This window comes from Dromaius novaehollandiae, chromosome 1 (assembly GCF_036370855.1).
Source record: "Dromaius novaehollandiae isolate bDroNov1 chromosome 1, bDroNov1.hap1, whole genome shotgun sequence".
Lineage (NCBI taxonomy): Eukaryota > Metazoa > Chordata > Aves > Casuariiformes > Dromaiidae > Dromaius > Dromaius novaehollandiae.
The window spans coordinates 119,876,461-119,899,998 of record NC_088098.1 but is presented as its reverse complement, the minus strand read 5'-3'; the positions used below and the strand labels follow the sequence as shown (position 1 = coordinate 119,899,998).

Genomic DNA, 23,538 nt, shown 5'->3' with positions numbered 1-23,538 from the left:
AGGTTATTCCCTCTGAATTGATGGAATTGAAGTTACCAAATCTAAAAACTGTAGCTAACACTACAGTGAAGGAAAATCTGGCTTCTCAGAAGAAATAAAAAAAAGACTCCATAGCTGTTTCTCAAGATTATTCCAGAGTTTAGAGCTTAAGTGCCTGGGCTGTGAATTAGGTGGCACATGCACAGTTCCATGGACAGTATTCCATATTGCTAAAGGAAGTATTGATCCCTGAACCCCTTTATTGGCCAAAGAATGTGTTGGATTTCAAGTTGTGACAGTGTAGACACGCTGCTGTGTGTACCTAATTTGTAGTCTTATGGTTAAATCTGATTTTTTTCTCTGGTATTATTTATGAAGGGGCATATTCTGGGTCTGATACAATCTCTTGTTTTTCCTGGAATTGTAGAGACTCTGAATAGGATCCAGGACTTTATTATGCTGGAAGTTTTGTATCCACAATACAGTCTCTACCTACAAGAGGGGACAAGAAGGGAGGGAGGAATTACTATTATCCCTATTTTACTGGCTCATAGAGGCCTGGCTTTTCCTCACACCTATCTTTGGGGTGTTGACTAGGTTAGGAGCCTAGTCTTTGTGGATGCCTTGCATTGCTGATGTATTTCTTTAATTATTTATAAAACAGGATTCCAGCAGCTCAGCTAAGAGTGAGAGCATGGATATCTGAGCCAAAGATGCAAAGAGATTTGCCCAAGTAAGCTAATGGCTGACACATTGCGACATAGTTGAGCAGGCAATCCATACGGAGTATGTAATACTACTGTATCACGGTATGTCACCCCAGAGTCAGTTTAATAACACACTCCCTTCCCCTCCAAAAAATATGGAAAAATGGCTCCTGATAGTTGTTGGCTAAAGACTCCTAACGGTATGAAGCAATGATGATCCAATGGACATCTTTCCTGTAGTGGCCTCTAGCTACGTGAATGTACATTTAACCAAAGGGTACAGAGGTGAACAAGCTACTGCGGGTTATCTAGGCTGCGAACTTGCTGCCTGACAGCTTCTCCATGATAACTGCTGCATGCACACTCTCATCTTGTGGGTTACAAATGTCCCTCAGTGACAAATGTGGAAAAGCATGCATATCAGCAGTCGCTGAAGCTGCAGTTGCTGAGTAGCTGTGAGTCCCATCCCCTTGCTTACCCCTCACTATGTGCTTCATTCCTTATTCTAGCAAAACTTTAGAAGCCTCTTCCATACTTTTTTACTGGCAGGATAGCAATGCTGTTTCAATTTCACAATGCTTCTTTCTAATTATGCTAGCCGGATCACAGTTGTTAAACCTTGTTTGAACGATAGTCATGGCTTACTCTGGGTTCTTATAAAAAGAAGGAACCAAGTTTAGCACAAATACGCATGACACTTCTCTGCACCGATACTCTGCTATTTTGTTCATTCACCTGGCCCCCAGACTGCCAGGGTTAAAATCTGATATGTTTTTTCCATTCCCTGTCAACATATATCAGTTACATGATAATTATAGAATCACTACTGTATTTGAACACTAGATTCTCCTTACTTGCAGAAACTGTGATTTACTTCTCAAAAGTTTTGAATTCTGGACTGTGACCAAATGTTTGCCACAGAGTTTACATGAGTAAATTATTCTTTTTCCTTTCTTGAACTCTACCTCCTTCTTGCTGCCTGAGCAAATACCTCCTTGCTAAAGGAAAAGAGAGATAATGGCTTCTGTGTACTATAATTGATGAACTTTCAGCATTTCGGAGCAAATCCAAGATTGCTGCCAACAACCAGATGGAAAACAGTGTTAATGACATGTTCAAAGAAAAGCATGTTATTTTGATAGGGGATGGTCTAGAGACTTTAATCTCTATTGTTCTGGGGACTAATGGCATGGATAAGTCCTTAAGTGAGGCCATTTTTAAACAAAAATTATCTTTTTCATAAGCAGGAAAGAGCAAACTAAAGAGTACCAAATGCATTTTTAATGCCCTGGACGACATACATGTTTCACACTAACCCTTTGTTGTATGGAATCAGATGTATTCAAATGTCACTTCTGCAGTCTGCCAGACAGTTAAAAGTTTGAACATTTCTACTGCTGATGGGTAGAAATCGTAGAGCAGTAGGCCATGGAAACTGGGGCTGGGGTGGCAAGCTAAGGGTGGGGAGGAGATATGAGCAGGAGAAGTGGGGAAGGACAGACAAGTGACTGAGACAGGGACAAAAAGAGTCAGGCTTGGAAAGAAGAGGAAAAATCTTCTTGGAAAGATTCCTCCTCTTCTTTTTCAGCTCCACATCCCGGAGTGGGACTGAGGGCTCCCAAACCACAAGCTTGTTTTGCTGCCTGTAGCTCTCCTAAACCCATTGCCAATGCAGGTGTCTCCTCCTTCCATGGTCTAGGCAGCCAGCAACACGGTCAGCTCAAGTGACTGTGCTGTATTTGGTAACTCAAAGGCACTGCCACTTGCATGTGGCCACAGTGAAACACCGGAAAGAAGGGGCACCTGGGGGGCTCCACTGGGGCAGTACTTGGGCAGCCCATGGGCATGAACGGCTGCAGTGATGGCCTCTTCCTTCCTTGGCAAGTCGTTATGGGAGTCACACGTCCAGGACTATCCTCACACAAACAGCATATCTCCCAGTGAGCAGGGATTGCTATTTAATGTACATTAGATTTGCATTTTGCCTTCATCTGGCCATAAAGACCCCAAGCAATGGGACCGTTACTTTTTAACCTTTCTTGAAAGATTTTTCCACACAACTCATCATCATCATCAAGGATTTCCTCATGTTCAGCCACCCTGCTCCCCTCTTCTCTCAGCCTTTGTTTATCTGGCCTGTACATGTCCAACGACCTTCAATTTCACACTGCTTTTACTCCTCCTGACCTTGCCAAAGAGGGGGCAGATGTAGAGGGAGTGCTCAGGGGAGATGTGATGTATCCCACAGCCTGTCCACGTTAGTTCTGCTCACTCTATCCAGGTGATGGGGCAGAGGCAGCCCTCCCCCATCACTGTTACAACTGCAGCCAGTCCTGCTGCTAACTAATTGCTTGGTCACGAATCACCACACCGTCATCCTTCTGGTAACGCTTCCCAGAACTGAAAGCCAGTTTCAACGGCTGTTGCTCCAGCAGTTCATGGACAGGGAGAGCTGCTTCCAAGCCTGGAGATGTGTTTCCTCTGCATATGCTGCTCAAAAAAATCTCTTCTATCTCTTCTTTTTTTTTGGATCTCATATTGTAGACTCATGTTGACAACCACCATCCTTAAATCTGAAATCTTTTTCCATTATTTTCTATCCATTTTCTAATATCTTCAAGCTCCTTTTAGATTATTTCACCAGTCCTGCTGGTGTCACGAAGTTAACTTAAAAGTGTAATATCAGCTCATTCACTGCTGTGCTGTTTAATCCCCCTCTTTAGCTCATTAATACAGACATTACCTCATAAAAATTTATGGCTGTTTGATTAGATACCTCCACCAACTTGATATTTAATTATTTGCCATAAGCTTTTGACTGTTGTTCTGTAGGAAGTTTTCAGACTCTTAGTGTTCTTTCCCCAGACAAGCCAAATTCTCATTGTGAACAAAATATTTCTCCTCTGGCTCAAACCAGTAGCTAGTATTTGGGTACTGCCAGGTGTGTTTCATTATAAAAAGAAATTGATTCTACATGTGAAGTGTTTTCTTGGTATAATTTCATTTATTCACCAAAAATGTGCATCTTCTCCTTTTTGTCTGAGAAAAAAACAGAAAAGATCAACAGAGGACCGCTGCTGCCCCCCTAAATACCCATGTCTGTCTTTCCCGTGAGCTCTGTACCCAAGAAGCTCTAGCATCTACTTCCTTCATTACCAGGTCCTGCTCAGAAAAGCTGCCATAAGCTTTCTGTTGCCTAACAGCCTGCAAACTCCAAATGTTACCCTCTGTATTTACAGCTCAGTGAAACTCAACCAATGTATGTTAGTTCTACTTTACTACATCCTATACATGCCTAGACCAGCACTTCTGTTGCTTCGAGTGTTTTTTTCTTTCTGTGTGATGTAAAAGGGATCAATTTTTCTTCTGCTGAGGCTAAAAAGTGTTTGGCATGTGCATCATATATTGCATATTGTCTCTGATTACCTTGGATCAAAGATAAACTTACTGGTAGTCTTTATCACCTGCTTGCATGGCAGTAAAAGTTAGGTAGGACTGTTTAACCTGCTATTTCAAATTCAGCAAAATAGTCCTCAAAATGAGGTAGATAAATCTGTGGTGTGCTGAGAGCCTTCCAGGATGAGCTTACATAATGATTTGTCCATGCCGCCTTGGTCGTATATAGAGATTTTCCAGGAACCCAGAAATCTGGCAGAGGTGATAGCTATGAATAATGTGCTAGGAATTCTGCAAACGTGAGAATTCCTGTGTCCAGCATAGCCAGTCCTAGGGCTGAGCAATGCATAGATGTCTCTAGTAGGTGTCACACTTAAATATATTATGGTATGTTGGCTTCAATCAATGGTAATCTAAGTACATCAGGAATCTGAACATACACCAAACTTTGTTGCCACCACCACTAGGGGAATAGATAGGAATGGGAGAGTGCTTTTGGTCCCCAAATGTGTAGCCCTTTTTTACCTTTGTGTTTTATGTTTATAGTTCTGTTGCAGGGCCTGACATTGCAAACTGTGACATTTGCTTCATGCCCTCAGGGGAGGAAAAATAGATTCCGGTGGGAGAACTTCAAAATGGCAAATGATTAGAGACAGCCTGAGGATACGCTGGACAAGACACTCACCAAACTTTAGCTGCTTTTGGTTGGTATTTAATTTAAGAAGGTTTTGGGCCCCCTCTTTAGAGGGGTGAATTGGCCTTGGAAGTGCCTGTGTCCTTTCACTGTTTGCAGAGGGAGTCTAGAGTAATAGATTAAATTAGGCACTGGAGGACTTTTAGATGGCTCATCATTACATGAGCTGAAACCCACCTTGTGTGGCATATCCTCAGTATAAACACAGTACTAGGGGAATACCCAAGTCCTTTCCGAACTTGCCAGCTCCAAAGTAATAAAATGATGTCAACATGGCATTTTACACACTAGTCTATTGGAAAACAGGGGCTAGAATGAGTAGATGGAAGGCCATGCAGGAGCAGCTATGTCCCAAACCCAAGCTGGTGTCTCTGTATCTCGGTGAGCCATGGAGACTTGCATGGCAGGACTGCAGGTGATCTCTGAAGGCACTCGGGGTGCAGTGCTTGCTGCGTTGTCAGCAGGAGACGCTATGGCTGGAAGGTGGCTATGCCACCTTCCTCCCAGCCTCCAAGTTTCCTTTCCAAGGAACATGTTTATGTGAGCAGGCAGGGAGCTGCAGTGCTCTCCCGCAGATCCCCTCTTTGGAGAAAACTGGGGGACAAGGGCTGCAGAGCACACTGTGCTGCATGGCTGGGACCCAGCTGGCATGTGTGTGCTGGATCTGGGACAGCAGAGCTTCCCTGCCCCGAAGTTTAGACTAAGAAGCCCTCAATATGACCTCAGAATGAACAAAAAACTGTTAAACGCTCAAAGTGGAGGCCAATTGAGAGTTCAAATTCATTCAATTAGAGAAACTAAGGGAAGCCGCCTACTCCTTAGTTACAGCTTCAGAAAATCCTTCCAATTCCCTCCGAATTGTCCCAGAACTGCAGCCGGTCAGCTAACAGAGCATGAGCCACCACAGCAGACATCATTAGCTCAGACAGAGGAAAATATACTTTCAGTTATTACATGCTAATAAAGCACAAACTAAACAAATTTAGGCAACAGAAGCAATTATATCATTAAACATTTAACTCCAAGATTGATTTTTAAATTGCTAATAATTCAAACCAAAGCATACACAGAAAGAGGAAGGGGGAGGAGGGTAATTTTAACAATTGCATCTAATCAGTGCCTCAGTTTAAATGCATAGCTATAAATGTCAGAATATATAAGATCTGATGCAAGAACAGAAGTGGAACCAGAATGCATAAGCATTCCTCACTTGACCAGATTTGTCTAACTGGGAGGAAATTAAACACATGGAGTGGGGGGACTTTGTGAGCAGGGCTATCTCCAGAGCTCTCTTTAGATACCAGTCTATGTTTCTGAACGTCCTTTCAAAATCAGCAGGAAGTAGTGAACTGAGGCACAAATTTAAGACTTGGCCTCTCTCTTGCATGAGCCCATCCACATTCAGCTGCTGCAGTCTCTAGAGGAATACAAGCTGGATTCTTACTGATTCAAAAGGGGACTGCTGGGAGGGATTGTTCCCCATGAAAGGAATGGAGCAATTTCCCTCCTTGTCTGAAAAAAACTCTTTTCAGGTGCTCTTCAAGTTGCATTACAAGGAAGGGAGAGACTTTGATGCACTGCAGTGGAAGGTGGCTTTGATGAAGATCCGTTCTGTTGGGGTGATGCAGGGTGGGATGTTCCTTTAGCTGCAGGATTATATTTGTTTTCATAGTTTATGGCAGGGCTGCTCCCTTTCAAAAGTATAAATCTTAATCAAATAAAACTGATGTGCTGCCATATTTACCCATCTCACTGGTTGTCCTACATCATGTTTTAGCATAGAAGTTACATGACAGAGTTATCCAGGGGTTGCCAGCTGACACAGAAACAAACCCTTATGTTAAATTGCCTGCAGATGTCCTCTTCCAACTCCTGCAAGGAACTTCCACCATTTCTCTCTCTCTCCTCTTTTTTTTTTTTTTTTTTTTTTTGGTTAAATAAAAGCAGCAGAAGAGGGGGAAAAACAATCTCAGTTGAATCTCTGTGCTAGTGCTTCTGTTTGCAGGACAGGAAGCCTTAAGAAGACAATGCAATTTATAGACAAGCACAACAAAAAACCCTGTAAGGATTTCCATGAACTGTAGTGGACCAAGTAAATTGCAGTTATTTTTAAGATTGAAGCTGACTGAATAATGCCAAGTCTATTGCTGCCAAGGTGAGCTTTAGAGAAGATACAGACCTGAGGAGGTGAGAAGATCTTTATATTCCACTGGCTTTAATTTATTTGATTTTATAATTTATGGCTTAGAGTTTTGACTTGACATCCCATTTATTTTGATAATAATCAAAAGAAATCAGAATTTCATCTGACGGATTTAACTTCTTGTTCTGTTTGACAGAAATCTTGAATTAGATTGTGACATTCTTGAAAACTTTCACTGTTTGCATTTCCAGAATAAGGAACTTTTGTTTTGTTTTTGTTTTTATTGCATGAATTTATTGACGTTTGTGAACTTTTTGCCCTTTGGTCAGGGAAATCACAGAACGTTGTTTCTTTTTCCGGGGTGGAGGAGTGTGCACTATTTATGCATACAATTTTAAAATATGTTTTCTGTGAGTGCTTACAAGTTTGTCTTTACAATGTGATATTTTTGGATGGTCAGTCTAGCCAAAGGAAATTGCAGAAGGTTAGTGGAGAGCAGACCTCCCATTTAAACACCTACATGAAGTACCAGCCCTTCAAAGGCTGTGAATACCAAGCAACTCCCATTCGGAACAATGGAAGCTGCTGAGCGCTGACAGCTTCCAAAAATCTGGCCTCAGGTGAATCCAAAAGAAACTGAATAACAATTCCAGCAAGCTGTTTTTTCTGTACTTGCTTAGCTTTACACGGTGAATATTTTCTATATTTAAAGTCTGCAACAACAGCTTCAGGTAACTAACTGTCAGAAGAAAGTTCCTCCTGGAAAGGAGGGGTTTGAGGGTAGGCAGGTATTTAAGCTCCTTTTTCCCATCTTTGCTTTGGGAGAGCTCTGGCCAGGAGCATTGAACTTCACTAGGAGAGTACAATGAAAGCATTGGAGAGCTACCTCTGTACTTCCCCCATGTGGACGCTTTTTTCAGTAAGAAAACAAAAGCAGTTTTTCCAGTAGTTCTCTTAAACTGCTTCGGAAGTGACACAAACAAAACCAGAAAAGAACACTCTTACAATACTGAAATAGGGTTATCCACATGGGAAATTATAGTAATACAACTCTTGCATGATAAATTCACATCCTGTGTAATACCCGTATAATTTCCATGTATGGGCAAAGTAGATAAATCTGCTCTCTGGAGCCACACGTCCACTTCTTTCGTTTGATTAAGCCTGAAACAACTTTTGTCTTTTCTCTTGTGTTGATGGAGTGAGGCTGACAGGAAGACTAAGATTAGGAATTAATGTTTTGAGGGCTGTGTTTTTTAAATTAAGTTACCTTTGTGGCTCTCTGAAACATATTTTAGGTCTGTCTATCACAAATCACAAACCATTTTTCAATTAAACAAACCTGTCAAATACAAGAACAATAGGATTGTCCTAAAACAAAAAACGATTAATTCCAAGAATCAAGTAATGAGTTTCTGTTGGTCTTGCTTTTTAAATATGATAAACAGGTAGGGGACCAATATCCTCACAAATGACCAAAATCTTCCTTTGCAGTGGTAATCCATACTCTTTTGAAAAGCTAATAAAAATGGTGTATGAAAGAAATTCCTGGGGCACTGCAGAACTCACCCTCCTAGGGAGAGAGCCAGATGTGCTGGTTAATAACCTAGCAAACATTCATAGCCCGGGCAGTAACCACTTGGTATCACCTAAGCCAGATGCTCTGTGTAGATGCAATGCAATATTGCATACTGGTCACATTCTCAGCAGAGAGCTGGAAGACATGTGCAGCCTTATTAAAGGAAAAGAAAAAAAAAGAAAAAGGAAAAGAAAAGGAGGGGACAAGGAGATGGAAAGAGAGACAATGTGTCTGTCCTGAGAAGCAGCGAAGTAGCAGACACACTCCTCCACATGTGCATTAGTCTGTCAGCACGGATTCTGTTATCCAGATGTTGGGGTGGATCCTATGGCAAGGACCATGAAGGAAAAGGCTTTTAAAAGAAATCATATTTCAGTGCTGAAATTAGCATTACCAGATTTTTCAAATGCAATCATGAATGTAATTTTTCAGAATGCTTTTCTAAAATGACTAAGTTTAATGCTTCTTACTTATTCATTTGCCAGTGCCTCTTCCAAACACAAATGTACTTATGTGAAACTTGTCAATCAGTTTTAGAACCAAGATGCCTTAGGGAAAATAACACATTCAAATTGTTCTCAAACCAGTCCTACTGAACTGAAAATTGTTTCAGGACGGGGTCCCCAAAGTCTGATGGGCCTTTCTCAAGGCCCCACCCCTAAGTGTGAAATCCTTTCAGAGCTTTGGATATCACATCAAAATGGTGCTTATTCATAGTAAAAAATGTATATATTTGGAGTGACAATCAAAATACATCAGCATCAAATAAGATTTAAAAAAAATGCCAAATTTACTTTCCCAGGCACAGTAGAAAAATAAATTACTTATGGCAGTTATAGTATATTTGTAACTTGAAACTGATGGCTTCATGTTACTGGGCATAACGTGTGCAGCATATAAACAAACACTGAACAAAAAAGACAAGTCCCAGCTTTGTCTCTCTGACACTTTGCCTCTGTGACCGGGATCCCACAACCAATGCCACATGTGTATTTATGCTGAGCTTGAAGACGTCAGTTCAGCCCTGTGCTGTGGTGTCAGGCCCACTCGTGGCAGGATCAGATCCTCTGATGGGAAATCAGGGTGCAGCAACAGGAGAAAATGTGCATGATTGACTAGCAATGGTCATTGTGAAGGAAAAGGGAGAGCATCTGTGAATAAACATTTATTTGAATGTGTTAAACAATGTGGTTGTTGGTCTTGCCTGTAGATTTTTCATGAGGGTTCAGGAATGCAACATTTACATAAAAAGACTGTATTATTCAAATGTTACTATCCTCATAATCATGAGGAGTAGATAAGAAGAGGTCACTGCACTTTTAACTATCACAGGAAGCAGAAGATTTGGATATGTGAAAACTTGAAGAGTGGAATTGTGATTATGTTGCAAATAGAAACAAAGCACTTTTATATCAATATTCAGTACAGTCCACTTTGGAAGCAGTCTGGAAGTTTTCAGTTATGGCTTCAGTAAAATTGTAAATTTATAGACATTGCCGGTTCTTCTCTTCTTGTATTGGAATATTATGTCCTGTGTAGATAGATGTAGATTACTTGATGGCATTCCATCACTGTGTACGATCTTGAGTTTAGGCTATGAATCTCAAAATTAATGGATCCCTGCAGTTCTTCCTCGCTTCTGTTGCACAAAGCACATGAGAAGGTGCAGCACTGCCTAACCAGACTGAGAAAAGAAAGTGTTTTCTGATACAGCTCTGCAGAGATATCCAAGCTAGCTGTGAACAGGCCAGCTTTTGTCCTGGACACAGCAGGGATGCATCTGTGACATGTTGCGGCTGGGCTAACCCACCCTGCTGCTTAGCACATTGTGGCACCCAGAGAGTGAGGCAGAGACGGTCTCCTAGCGAAGAACAAGCAACTGAGCAGACTGGGCGAAGGAGCAAGTTCACTGAAAGACTAACTGAGCGTCTGAATTGTACCACCTTGATGGTCAGAAGATAGCTGGCCATGGCTGTTGTGAAGCTAGCATTTCGGATAACGTGTCCCCCTCCCACCAGGCCAGCTCTTGTGCCCAGATTCAGGCTCAGCAGCTTCTCTTGCCCTGGGTGCTCGTCCCTGCCCTGGCAGCAAAGAAGCCAGCCCGTGGCCTGTGGGCCATCTGCTTCTGGTCTGCAGCAGCTCCGTGTTATCTGTGTGCTCTCACGCAGACACCCATTAACCTCGCAGTTGCCCCTCGGTGCTCAGCACATACGTTAAATGGGGTTAGGCCGAAAGCTGACAGGACTCGGTGGCCAAAAGCTTTCAAGGCAGAGCAGCCCATCATCACGCACTGCAGTTTGTCAGAGTAAGAGCCTTGGAGCCGGCAGAGTGTGATTCATCCATCCCAGCAAGGTCTCTGAGGCAATTTGACATTATTCAGACTGATATCATTAATTAATGAGGGCTGAATGTTATTCTTAGACACTGGATTAAGTATTGGGTAGAGAAGCCTATGAAAGGGCTCTTTGATTTTGGAAAATTCCTATGACACTGTCAAATTTGCTAACAAAATTAAATCATCTGCCAACTTTCCAAGTTAAAGAGCACATCCCTTCTGGAGCCTTGACAGTCTCGTCAGTGCCTTCTCTGGATCAAGGGATTATTTGATTTATATTAATGCCAAACTAAAATGATTGAGAACCTCCAAAAAACAATCATATTAAATCTATTAGGCAGGCTTCAGGAAAGCATTTTTGTTTGTTTGCTTCAGCACAGATTTGATCCTCCCCCACCTTTGTTTTGCTGTGTTTGGTTTAATACACGCAGGGTGGAAGTGAGCCAAAAATACAGTTTTGTATAGTCTGGGGTTTATCCCTGGGTTTTTCCTCGATTGCGCCCAGACCCGCTGCCCCTCTTCTGGGGTAAAGTGCAGCCCCATCAGCTAGAGCAAGGACCTGGTCACGCGGCCACTGGTAAGGCAATGCTGGGCTCCGAAATGAACCCCACATTTAATGGGGTTTGGGGCCGGTATTGAAAGAGTTCAGTTTGTTCCAAAGCAAATGAAGACAGCGCTTGCTCTTGCTCCCGTCACGCATCTCTCAGGCTGGCTGGCGTTGCTCTTTTTTCTGGCTGATGCCTTTCCCTCCTTCGGACTGCCTCTCCCTGCTTGTACCAGCTGCCCCCGCTGCCCGCCTCCTGCCCCCTTTACAGGTGTCCAGAATTAGCGAAGCCTTTGCAGGCCCCTGGCGGGCGGTGTATAAATGTAATGCTGTCATTGCTCTAAAATTCCTGCAGCAGCAGGGTCGGGGAGCATGCACGGCGTGGTGCACGTGTGAGCCGGCCAGCCCGCGCTGGCTGCTGCGCGCGGATCCCCTTGCGAGCGCTAATGAAGCCTCGGCCAGAGGAGGAAGGGCTAGGATGCCGTGAGGGGGTCAGTCTGTCTCCTGGCTGCTGCTGATCTTTATTCAAGCTAGGAGATCCCCAGCGCAGCCTGTTCTTCAGGACAGTTTGCTTTTGTTTCCTAGATTTTCGGGCCAGGAGGTGGCATGTGCATCGGCCCAGGTCGGGCTCGGTGCAAGAATTACTCAGTGAAAATAGTTTGTGTCTGAATTAGTGTGGATGTTGCCTGAGGTAGGGACTTTTGGAGTGATACCCAGATAGTGGCAATTACAACATAATCTAGTGTTCATCTACAGTGCGGGTCAAATTTGTCTTTCAACTGTATCACGTTGTGCTCAGGGTCAGCAACTGGAATTACATGTGTGTGCGTGCACACACATCACCCACACACACAGCCACGCAGGTGGGAGTCGACTGTCAACCACCTTAATTGAATAAAGCACACACATGCTTACAGTTGGGGAAAAAATTCTGCTACAGATCGTGGTAATTATAAAGAGGTTTGACACGATACCTTGCATTGTATGGCAGAAAGACCTGAGTTATTTGAATCCCCCTTTTGGTTTCATATGGCTTGCATCCACAAACCAGTCTGTAATCTGTAATTCTGGCTGCTGGAATGGGGATTTTTTTAGGGATGTGTGTGTGACTTGCTTTGGATATCTACTCTAGAGGCGCCCTTAAAACATTTTGCTTCCCTTGCCAGGATCAACAGAGGAGGTGCTGGAACAAACTGATAAATTAAATAGCAACAAGTCACCCAGACCTGATGGTATTAATCCAGAAGTTGTGAAAGGCCTTAAGAATGAAGTGGCTGAGCTGCTAACAACAAAAATGTAGGCACTCCAGCAAAGCAGAGAACCTGAGAGTGACAGTCTTTGTACTTATTTTTAAAAACAAACACTACAGGGAGGCTGGGAAGCATCTCCAAACCTTACTGCAGGGCAAAAATAACACCTAACTAGTCACAATAATAAACAATGACAAAGTTAAAAATACATCCCCAAGATCAGTGATATGAAAGAGACAAAGTGTGGTGAATTTTCTAAAGGAATTTTGGAAGTCTTGTCGTATGAGACTTTTTAGAATGCATAGTGCAGTTGGAAGAACAGGTTATTAAAAAAAAATTCAAGAAGCTTTTAGCCAAGGAAAAAACTGACATTCAATCACCCATTAAAAACTGATAAGAAAGAGAATATAAATAATAATAGACATTCACTTTTCAACCTGCCATCCATCCAAGATTTGTTGCAGGATGTCTCAAATTGCATCCTAAATCTGGCATTGTTTAATACATTCAGTAATGAGCTGGAAAACAGGAAGTGAGGCCTCAGTAGGATTGCAGATGATATATATATTTATGTATTTTTTAAGTTATTCAAGACAAGCTGAAGGAAATGTTTCACCAAGCCAGGTAGAAATGACACATAAATATGGAAATCTATATGAAGAAGTAATATAGGTAGGAAACAACTTGGGCCACTGAATAACTATCACTGGGATTAAATATACTGAATACTGCTTCAGAGACACACTGCATTTACTTTTTTTCCATGCTGAAAACTGGTCTCCTACTCTTTGCTAACCAGTTTCTAATTTGTGACAAAATACAAACCTGCATCCTATGACAACTGATCCTTTCTGAAAGTTATTCTGCAGAAAGTCTTGAGCTTCTGGTACACTTGTATTCTATCTGGACCAACCACTGATGCACCTTGTGCAGTCACTGACAAATGACAGTGATGATAATTAATATGACATCTGCTGTTGTTGCTACTATGATGGGCCTCTGTGCTTGTGAATTAGCTTGGTGACTGAGATGGGTACAGGATTAGTGCTTTTCCTGGTACTACTTCTCCACAGAATCATTTTTAGTGCTGCTGCTGTTGGTTTTGGTACAGGGTTTATCAGTGTATTTTTTTGAGATGTCTGTATGAAATATCTTTAGCTGGCTTGCATTTGCGGTAAAAAATGTTCATTTTTTTTACTTTGTTTTGTATTAAGAGAAGTCAGAAGTGTTCAATGGTTTCAGGAATTGAGAAATAGAATATGAAAAAAAACCCGAAAGAGTTGGTGCTCAGTGACATATTTGTAACCCACTCAAAAACCCTTCCCAGGTCAATGTAATCTCATTTTTTCTTAGGTTATAACACAAAAGGCACTTGGCCACAATCCCAAGTGGTCTCCTTGGAAAAATGCTTTTAGTGAGCTTTTAGGTTAATCTGTGGCTCCTTCAGGATGCTGTATGAATTTTCTGCTTGGGTTTCATGCTTTTATTTGCATGTGAATTTGGTGCTCCGAAGCGACCCCAGGCCAAGGTGACCAGCAATCCCTTTTGCCTAGAAAAACAATATTGAGCAGGACATCACGTCAATGCCTTCAGTTATGGCCTTGAAAGTCCATTTGCAAGATGAGAGAATAGTTTGGTCTCTGTTCCTCTAGAGAGCATTCTCCTTTTCAGAAGAGACTGCCAATACTGATACCCATACATGGGTGTTATCTGAGGTGTGGACAATATTTTGTTCTTTGGGACCTGGATTAAAACCACCGCTAAATAACCAGCTGTCTGCTGGGAACAACTTCTAGTTGTTCCTGAGCTGAGCTGGATTTAAAATGGTAATTCTGATGACCCAATCCCTATTTACCATTTCCTGAGCTCTTCCATGCTCCCACATATGTCTTAACTTAAATGCTGTTTCTTCATTAATTATTTTATGTCACTAAAGACAAGATTTATCTCATCCAACTTTAGTGGTCCAAAAGCTAAATCTGTCTTTACAGCAAATGGAAGGAGAGGCATATCCAGACAGTAATTAACCCCATTTTAAGATAGATTTCAAAGAAGCCTAGGCAACTAGTTTAGCCTAGATGTCTAGCTTTAGCCGGGTAGGATTAGGCAAAGGGAATCCCACTAAATGATTTACATACATAGCTGCTTCTTGATTCTGTAGTGGAAAGATGTGTTCACAGGCTTGAAGATTCTCCTTATATTTAAAGGAAAAAGCAAGTGCTAGCTTCATTTATAACAATGGATCAGATGGAAAAAAAAATCCTACCAAATATGTTTCAAACTGCTGTCTTGGATAGATTTAGTACGCAGTTAAAGGTATCCAATCTACAGGGATTAGCAGTTTGGATTTAAAAATTAGTAAATTATGTATTTTATGGTTCCTGGGAGGGTGGGAAGGAAAAAAAATAGTTCTTGGCCTCATGGGACTGTGCTGTTTTTAAAGTTACGTAACTCAGTTTTGTATGGTAATTTTCCTTTCTCCAGCCCTTGTAGGATTACAGGTAATTTTTAAAAGCATATTTAGTCCTGTAGCTTTGAGAGTGTGGTGTAATATTTTGCTTTAATGCTTTGTCTGTGTTTGGCTCTGCCAAGTACAAATTAAGTATGCACTTAATTAAGTACACACCAGAAACAAAGTATACACTAATCCTTGCTCTTCCCCCACCCCAGAATGAGGTTCTTTTAAAATGGGTTCAAATTTACAACCTTATTACCCAAGAAGATGGTATCGTTCCTAGCTAGTATCCATATGCCTCTTGCAGATTTTAGTTTTTGCTGACAAAGAGGCATAACATTCTCGGCTATTTGCACCATATGGTGAATAACTTAAATTTATACTGCAGCTTTTATCCTGAAGGAATCCCTGAGTGCTTTTCAAACTATTTTTATAGGAGTCACTTCACTCATCACTGAAATGGAGCCAGTTCTGGGGTGAAAAATGGCAACCATTCAATGGTAATTGGAGTCTGCAGCTCTTCTGAAAAACTGGAACCGTTTTGCAAAGTGTCAATATTTTTGATGACGTTGGTCATGGGAGGCTGGGTCTTCAGTGGGAATAAATTAACATTTTGGCTTCATTGGTGTCTGTAGACTACCCATGGCAAAACTGGATGTCTGAGTAATTTTCAGCCCCATCTCTATATTTTTCACTTCTGAAGCCTCACTGACCTTCAAAAGTCGCTTCTGTCTGATTTCCCAGTTTGTAACAAATTTTGAAACAGCTGCCAGAGGCAGAGTTGGGAGGGGGGCACCAGAACGGCTCCTCTTTGCTTCTCGCCCTGCTGCTGTCTGATCTCATCGAGCCTTTTGCCGAACACTAAGTCACAATCTGTGCAAGCCCCGCACACCTTTCCCTTCAAGAGGACAGAAAGAAAAACAGCCTTATCCTTGGCTTACCCTTATAGCCAAGACCAGGAGGAGGTAACATCTAAGGTGGCCTTTGTTTGTTCATCTTCAGATAGATGCAGTAGGTTAAGCTAGATGTGGTATACTGCCCTGGAGCTCAGGCAGTCTGCATCTAGCTATCTCGTGACAAATTTTATGTGTGATTGTGAGCATAATGTTAAGTCTCCCTATGGTTCAGTCTCTGTCTGTGGAGTGGAGATAGCATTTCACTAGCAACAAAGGAGGTAACAGTATTTTTCTCCTTCATGAAGAGATTTTGAGGGTAAATTGAAGCAGTAGCACAGGCAAAGAGTTGCTGGTAGGTACATAAATTACAAACAAACAAACAAACACCGAGAAAAATTCCTAAGGTAAATCACAACTTTCTGTCGTCACTTGAAGACAGATACAATTAGAGATTATTCCTGTGAAAGTTTTTGCAAGCTTTTCTCATGCAGTCGGAGTCCTTAAAATCTGCTGGGTGTTTGCTTAAGTCAGAGCCATAGTATTTGGCCCAGAGTGCATCAGCATTACAAAGATAGCAGTCTGTCAGAGGTAAGTCTCACACTGAAGAAGTGAAACAGTAGCTCAGCAGTAAGGCGTTTGGTCTTTAAGATGTGTGAATTCTCATGATCTTGTAGCTACAAGCCTTAACTAGAGGCTCTCCAGGATAAGTTTAATGTGCATTATGGGATCTGATAACCCAGGACTTTCCACTACATCAGCTGGCCTTTTCTGAGAGTGTATGCTGAAAAATATGATAAAAATGAGGGCCATGACATCATGGGTGGAGTTGTGTGAAAGAGAACATGCCTCTGAAAACATTTTTTCCAGGAAGCTGGACAGTGCACTTGTGATTTCAGATGCTTTACCAGATATTCCTGGTGATCTTGATGAGCAAACCAAGCTGCTTTCCTCCTGGGTGAGGTTCAGATAATGTGTAGTCCCACTGTTATATACTTTCATGTGGTTTAGATATAGAATATTTATACTGTTTTGAATGAGATAGACTTTATTTTATGAGAAGTTAATTTTGGAAGTGCTCTCTGTAGCAGCCGTAGTTAGTATTCCTGGTTTTGGCATTGCATACACAGGAAAGGTCATTCTACAGCCAGAAATCTGACAGACTTGACTGGGGGTAGCAATTTTTCTGTCTCACTCTGCACGTGGTTATAACTTAAGACCATTATTTCATCTGTGACATGCAACTTTGGGGAAAAATTTACTTGGATATGAGAGTCAAAGGTCAGCTTCACACATGTGTAGGTATAAACCTATTAACTTATCTGTTGTCCTTCCTCCTCTAAAGAAAAGTTCTGACAGGATTTCACTGATAAGAGCACAAGAAACTCTTTGGTAGAGAGAGAGGGACTTAAAAGCAAGTAAAGAGTCTGTAATTCCATAACTTTCTTTTAAGCCAGCATCCATTTTAAATGATTTTCATTTTCAGGTAGAAAATGAGCAACCTATTTTCAAATATTCTATTGGCTGCATTGCTTTGTATTTTAGCTGAGTGAAGCATTCAAATGCTTTTATATCCAACCTGTATATTTATATTTGAAAAAAAAGCTCTATAAGAAATGTTTTGTGATTGGTTTTTATTTAAAGAAGGAAAAAACTAACAAATCATTTGGTTGGGAGCACGTATATGAATATTGTCAAATTTTAGCTATATATCCCTGAAAACATTGTCAAAAAAATAATATAAAATGTTATACTTGCCTGCTTTGAGGAGTTTTGCCCTCTGAGCAGAATAAAATTGAAGTAACATAGAAGAATTACCTTGGAAACCCCACAAGGAAATAAAGATACAAAACAAACCCACAGTTAGTAATATAAGCATGGTAAAATCTCAGAGGAAAAGACGGTCACATACAGTTTACTATAATACTTCTTGTCTGTTTACTTGTGCACTGGGTAATCTTTGTGCTTTTCAGATGCAACCACAGAATGACAAAAAGTAGAGCAGAAATGCTACTGGAGAGGTTCCCAAGCCCGTGCCCAGTCCTAGGGCAGGAGCGAGGGAGCTGATCAGATGTGGCCCAGTTAAGCATCGACTTCACATGCCTTCACTGGAGCTCACCACCAATGTAGCACGGTGTCCATTGGATGATCACAGCTGAGGGGAAAAATCCAAACACTGCCTCTAATTGAGACTTTTGACTCTAAAGGTTATGCTTCTGGGCCTGAAGAGCTGATCTGAAGGAAAAATGGAGTTGGACACGTATGGTCACTTTGTGGTAGAGCAGCGGGTAGTGCTGAGGTGGGGGCTGTCCTGCTCTGGATTGGAGGCCCTTAGTCCAGGCTGGTCTAAAGCACAAATATTTCTTCTGAGGCAAGATGCCAGACCTTAAACAACTGCTCCTCCCTCATATCAATTAAGGATGGGAAAAGTATTCTTCCAGCAGGGGAGAGGCCTGGATTGCTGGCCTTTGGGCCCTTGTGAATGTCGCTGCAGGATCAGGACTTTGCTGTGCAGTTGCTGCCAATATCAAATGAGGACAAAGAAAAGTTCATATTTCATGGTACAAATTGTTCTTCTCTTTGAGTAATGTAAGACATTTTTTGGGCCATTTTTTTCTACCTGAAACTACCTCTTAAATCCATATATAGACATATAAATAAAATTAACTTTAGAATGAAAGTTGGCTAGGTGGGTGGGTGGCACTCATCATTGTTTGATATCTGGGCAGCCTGAACCTGTGTCTTAGAAGATGACTCCAGAGGGAGGAGAGGGACTCCACTATCTTCAGAGGCAGCCTGTCTGACTAGCTCAGGCCTTTTAGATAGCTAGCATGAGCAGAAGTGCATCCTCCAGTTAAACTGAGATTTAGTCTTGAAGGCAACAAAGTTCAAAACTGCCATAAGTAGTTTACTTTTCAGGCAGTCTTTTGAATCTTCCCTCTCACACACACACGCACTTTGGCTGCTATTTATAATTTTAAATTGTTCCCTCTCAAATGTGAAAAGTATTGAGTAGCTAGGATGAAGTCCAGGTTCTAAAGAAGGCAGTGACTTCCCTGACTTCAATGGAGACAGGACTGCACCCTCATTAGCTTTTTTTTTTTGCCACCTCTGTATGTATAGAGATATTTTAATTGGTTATGAACTATATCACTTTTTGCAATTTTATTCGGAAAAAAATTTTAAACTTAGGTAACAGTACATATGTTATGAAGTCAAGGTACTGGTTTTGTAAAAGGAAATGAAGTATTCTTACTTGTAAGTGCAAGAAGTCTGTGGAAAAAATGGCTGTATTATGGTGTTAAAAAATACGAGACAATAGAACAATCTAGAGGATGATGACAAGATAAACTGGCGAGTAGGGCATCATAAGACAAACAGTTTGAATAGTTTTAAACAAACTATTTGAGTTCTAAATGCTGTCTTTTTTTAAATTCTGTAGTTGTCCATGAGCATAGAGTTACCTTCTACATATTTGTTTGCCCTTTGCTGAGTTTCCGGTAGTACATTTTCTGAATGGACAGGCAAATCTCTCTAAGTTGCAGGGCCAAAAGCAAATCTGGCAATGCTCAATTCTCTTTCAGTCAAGTAGTTCTTCAGTACAGAACTTCCAAGAATAAAGTGGAATGAATAGAGTGGGAAGATACCTATTTGGTCACCTTCTCAAGCACTGTTTTGTATCCTTAGCTTCCAAACACCACAGTCCCTTCACAATTTTATTTTGGTGACCTCAGAATATTCCAAATGGAAAAATAAATCTATGCCCAATTTTAAAACTGTGGAACATTATGATTAGTAGTAGTTATTTCTGAAGGATGATGTAGTACACAAGCTTTACTGGCAATTCTTTATCTGTATAGTAACTAATGGTGCTACATTTTAAGGGAGTTTGTAGAAAATCCTACTGAATTTTGAGTAGCAGTGGTTATTTAATTCTGAAAATAAGGACCTTATAAGTGATTAAAAATGAGCATGTAGAGTGTCAAAAATGCCAAACAGTGAACATTTTTTGAAAATATGCAAATATTTGCATCAATGCCTGCATTAATCTAAGTATTTCGATATGTAATGAAACAGCCTTAACTTGAGGAATACATTATACAACTGTGATAATCACTGAGATTCTATAACATCTCGATGACCTTCCAAGATACAGCCCATGTAAACTTTGTTAAGCTTGTAGTAGCGATGATGTAATTTGCCTTGTAAACAGCTTGAGAGGTCTGGATAAAAAACATCAACCTTGGCACTCAAGTATTTTTAAACAAGCCACCAAAAAATGTATACACATAAAGTCACGTATCTCAACATTTTTGGTAGGATTCACCTAACTCTAGACATCTGCAATGTCTACATTTAAGCTACTTACCCGAGACTTCTTTTATATGAGTGCTTCTCTCCAATGAGAGGGAAATAGACATTTTTAAGGACAAAGATCATCTCATAATTGAAAATTAACTAGAAAAACGGCATATGGAACACAGTCCTCCTAATTCCCTGAAAAGGTGCTTTGGAAATAGTGCCTCACTGAAAAAGAGGATACATCTGAAAAAGGTGCAGGGGCTTTCAGGAAGAGACAGACGAGAGAGAAGGGGTTTCCTTACAGTCGGTCATGTTCACGGTAGGAAAAGCGGAGCTGTCCAGCAGCATTGGCAAAAGATACTGAATTCTCTTTTGGGGGTAGAGAAACTGCACTGTTTCGCTGAGAGGAGGAATGCATATGGGGGAAAATCTTATCTTTTCCTTCCACTAGTAAGTGAGCACTGCACTTGCATGCTTTGCAGCTGCAGCAAGTATTGCTTTTGAAACCTCCTTGTTTGCAGGAGCTAAGAAAGGACTGTGTGTGTCTGACATCATCCACGAATGTTAAACACAAGTGGAGCTGGGTCGACGGAAGTTCCCCTTTGAAACACACTTTGAAACATTGCAGTCTTCAAAGCTGGCTTACATACCCTGTGCTGTGATATGCAGCCGTTTGTTTTGCATAAGTGTTTGTTTTAATGAGGTAGTGCAATGCAGCTCATCAAAATCAAAAACATATGATGCACCCTAGGCAAGAGAAAGGCAATAACTATACAGATTTTTGAAGAGGGCTAGTCATACCACAGGCTACCATTATAACAGAAAAAAAACAAGAATTTTAATATAGCTGTCTGGCCAAATATATTAATTTAAATTGAATGGCTTTTTCTGATATTATAGCTGTGAGGCACAATGTTCTACTGGCAAGCATCTTCAAAACCTTTTTTGGAAGATTTGCTTCAAATTATTTCTGTGCACCAGATCTTGATGGTATGTACATTTGGGAGTCTAACCAAAGGAAAAAGCTTTTGATTAAATCAATGACCTTTCCTGGAGGTTGAATGAAATGGAGATTGTAATATGAAAAGCTACCTTCCCCAAACATGTGTTTTCTCCAAAATATTTACTCTGAGCTCCCCTCCATGAAGTTTACAGTAACTTTTTAGAAAATGCTGATAGAATATACCTGTGCCAGCACAGGAATATAGTTTCTTATTAGCAAACTCCCTTTTAATAAATTTCAGTCACTTCCATGATCACTTCCCCAAAGGGCTTGCTACCCACTGACTCCCATTCTTTGCCAAAGGAGACTGCTGGGTGCTGTTTATTCTTGGAGGTCTGGCCTTTATTGTGTGCAGGTTTTGCTGTACTTCTTTAAAACCTGGGAATACTTGCTTCCCTCAGCTAATTGCATCTCTTTCCAGTTGGCAAACTGGAGACACTTTCCTGTTGCTGTGGAGAAGGGGGAGTGTGATCATTTCTTAAAAATTATTTTCTGTATCAAGTTCATTTGATAAAAAATGGTGTCACTTTATCTTGATAAATATCTTTTTACATCATTATGTACATGAAGCAAAGCTCTAGGAACACACTGAAGTCCAGAACAACATGTAGCATGTTCCCAAGCACTTGCTGTTAATGGAAGTCAAATCCCACCAGGAGACCAATGGCATATGTGATATTACACTGCCTATTATTAGATTAGGCCTGCTACGAAGCTGTCAGAGATTTCACCAAAAAGCACAGGCTCAGTAACAACTTATGTGAGAGCTTGTAGAGGAAGGAGATTGCTTTCCTGCTTGCCTGGGCTGCCTGATTTTTAAATGGGTGTGGGACAACCTGCAGACAGCCCTTACGCAGCTGAAAGTGGTCCCTAAAGGATTTCTTCTGGTGTCTGATTCTCTGCAACCCAAAGTGTCCTCTACAGCAAAAGAAATCTTCCCCGTGACCTGTTTAGGAGAGGCTTTTCTTTTCTTTTCTTTTTTTTTTTTTTGGACTGTGCATGGCTAAGGCACCATAAATCACCTGCTCAGAGTTTGACAGTCTGGCGCTATGCAGACAGCTTATTTTAGAAAAGAAAATAAGCCTTTGTTTTATACTTGTTAGAAATGCAGTCTACTGTTTTTAATTCCCACAAAACCACTGTTTTCCCCAGCATGTTTTCCTTAATTTTGGAGCCATAAATGCAATTTAAAACAACTGTGATAAAATCAGTGAAGGAGACAACCTGCTAAGACCATTTCTCCCATCCCTTTGCATCACATGCTACATTGTGCTGCCATTAAATTGGTGGGCATTTTTGAGCCCCTCACAGGAGACAACAATAATTCTTTGAAATGTAAGGTGTCAGCAGTCTGTGGTCTCTTATAACACAACATCTCTTCCTCCATCCACAGAGCGGATGAGGCTTTCTAATGGAAATAGTAACTCTTATTATTTTTATCCTACTAGTTATAATAGCTCTGCTACTCTGAAACACAAAGTAGTAGCCAGCCCTTCTGCTCTGTGTGCCCTTCTCCCACCCTCAGCCTGTGATGCCTTCTCTGAAACCCCGTGCCATCGTCCCGTGTAATTAATAGGAGTACACAACTGAGGCTGAACCAAGGGGCAGCATCCTCCATCAGTGAGCTGCAGGGAAAAAATTTTGGCCAGAGCGTTTGGTAGCTCTGCCTCATGTTCCACATTGTGTCTGTTGTCTCCCCAGGAAGGTCTGGGTGGAAGTGTTGCTTACAAAGCACCACTCCTACAGTAGCATGCTTCCACAAGGCATTGGTGGAGCCAAGGGATTAGAGAGGACAGCTGAGGGGCTGAGCAGATATTGCCACCTGGGCAGCACATCCTCTAGCTCACAACACGTACTCAGTCCTGAGGAGTCACTCTCCTGCTATTCCAGGTGACAGCTCACTTCCCACACCCTTACAATGGGCAACATCAATATTTTTTGCCATTCAGCCTGTGTTCTCCTGTGAGAGGACGGTTTCACACAGTTTAATGACAGTGTGGATTCATGCAGTATTTTTTTTCCCCCATTAATTCCTTTGCCTTGAGCTTTTTCCTTGGAGAAGTGTTGCTCTTCATATTTATTTGTTCTGGATCCAGGCAAAAATTCAAGATCCTTCAGGTACAACCAAGTTTTGCAACCCATGGGATTGAATGCAGAATTATGGCCAGTCCCCACTAAGACATAAATACCCACTTCCAATTTAGTGGACTGAGGAGTTTGAATCTAGTACTGAATTATAAAGTTCATGCCTGGTTGTG

General features: G+C 41.3%; 1 protein-coding gene across 12 annotated transcripts in view; it reads left to right on the top strand.

Annotated features, from left to right (window-relative positions):
• Window positions 1-23,538, top strand: part of ERG (ETS transcription factor ERG) — a 148,871-nt gene that overhangs the window by 44,900 nt on the left and 80,433 nt on the right. Inside the window, exons 2-3 of one of the 12 annotated variants that reach the window (XM_026121578.1) lie at window positions 4,629-4,786; window positions 6,782-6,963. The exons of 6 other annotated variants lie outside the window; for them this stretch is intronic. The gene's annotated coding sequence lies outside the window, so the exon portion shown is untranslated. Of the gene's footprint in view, window positions 1-643; window positions 789-4,628; window positions 4,787-6,710; window positions 6,964-23,538 lie in introns of those variants that run through there. 5 more of the 12 variants (XM_064525094.1, XM_064525104.1, XM_064525116.1 and 2 more) reach the window with 5 other exon arrangements.